This window comes from Trachurus japonicus, chromosome 16 (assembly GCF_045865225.1).
Source record: "Trachurus japonicus isolate A0001 chromosome 16, Traja_1.0".
NCBI lineage: Eukaryota > Metazoa > Chordata > Actinopteri > Carangiformes > Carangidae > Trachurus > Trachurus japonicus.
The window spans coordinates 26,682,657-26,684,250 of NC_140922.1; the positions used below are offsets into that span (position 1 = coordinate 26,682,657).

General features: G+C 40.0%; 1 protein-coding gene across 1 annotated transcript in view; it reads right to left on the reverse strand.

Moving 5' to 3' along the window:
* atp6v1c1a (ATPase H+ transporting V1 subunit C1a) overlaps window positions 1-1,594 on the reverse strand; it is a 423,473-nt gene that overhangs the window by 82,599 nt on the left and 339,280 nt on the right. The window lies entirely within an intron of this gene.

Genomic DNA, 1,594 nt, shown 5'->3' on the forward strand with positions numbered 1-1,594 from the left:
ACAAATTCAGCTGGGCCAGATTTTCAAACCAAGAAATTTATCTGGGCCAGACATTTTCAGCTGCTTGTGGTTTCAAACTAACACAAATTATGTTTATTGAAAAAAAAAAGTAATGTTTAATCATTATTTACCTTTAAAAATTGGTCACATTTGTCACCGGCACATCAAAAAGTGCATAAAATCAATGAAAAAAAACTTTAATTGAACAGAAACTGAGGTAGTGGCAATACTTCACTCCACTTATGAAATAATTGATCATGTCATATACAGTACACATTTTGGTCCCCTGCACAGTGCATAAAGAAGAAAAACAGTATTCATTGTACTGTAGGAATTTCTGAAAGCTCATGGTTCAGGTTTTTCTGTATTTCTTATGGGACCCTGGTTGGGGCCACTTGGAGGTTCCTACTGGTCACATTTGGCCCCCGGGTTGCTATTTGAATAGGCCTGCATTACTGGGTAACACTGTCGTTTTGTATAAGAATAAATTAAACTATGCACAGTGGAAAAATACTGTACCTTTCTCTGTGGATGCACCTCAGTTATGCTGCAATTAGAAATTCGCCTATGGTTACATATCAAATCCCAAATTAAACACTAGTAGTTAGACACTATGACACCACAATAAATCTCACTGTCTAATGAGAAATAAAATACCAGATACCAGTGTCATACCAGATACAAAAATATTACAATTAGACACTATTACTCTCTTACAAATGATAATATGATATGAAATGACATCTGCTCTATGTTTTCATTTTGGGTCGACGCTATTAATAATCCTCGATTGTTGTATTCAAATCATTAAATCAATGTACTGATGTAGATCAATGTGTCATTACTCTCTAGTGTGTCTAGTTTACTCTCACTTCTCTTCTCTTCACTCTGTTTCAGCAGCCCAGCCCAGAATCAGGGCAAGCCAGGGCAAATCAAACAGCTGAGACCTCTTTACCCTCGGCTACTCTCCTCAACATCTCAGCTGACTGACTGCTCGCTTAGACCGCTCACCCGGCAGCTGTGACGCTCTGCTGCTGGAACTGGAACTGTTTTTCCCACAAGCCACCTCTCTGGCCTTATGACCACATCCATTATTTATCCTCCTAACTTTGTTCATCGTGTGTGTGTGTCTGTGTTTCCTGCACAGGTTAAAGGGATAGTTCACCCAAAATTCAAATTTCACTCATTATCTACTCACCCTCATGTCGACTAAGGGCTGGGAGAAGTTTCAGAGTCCTCCGTGCCTTCTCTGAGTTACGGGGGGGTCCGCGCAGCAGTATTTGTCCATATAATGGTTGTGAATGGGGCTCACTTTTCTTCGTTCAAAAAGACACACCAAAAAACATCCAAATACCTCCATATTGCTCGTCTGTAATGTCCCTCTTGTATTGAAGCCCCAACATGAGAAATTGTTCCGCCGGTCCAGGCAAAGCAGTGAACTGAGACACTGGGAGCTTCCGCTACAAACAAGCTTAAAATATAGACTTATTTAATTTTTTTCGGAACAATTTCTCATGTCGGGGCTTCAATACAAGAGGGACATTACAGACGAGCAGTATGGAGGTATTTGGATGTTTTTTGGTGTGTCTTTTTG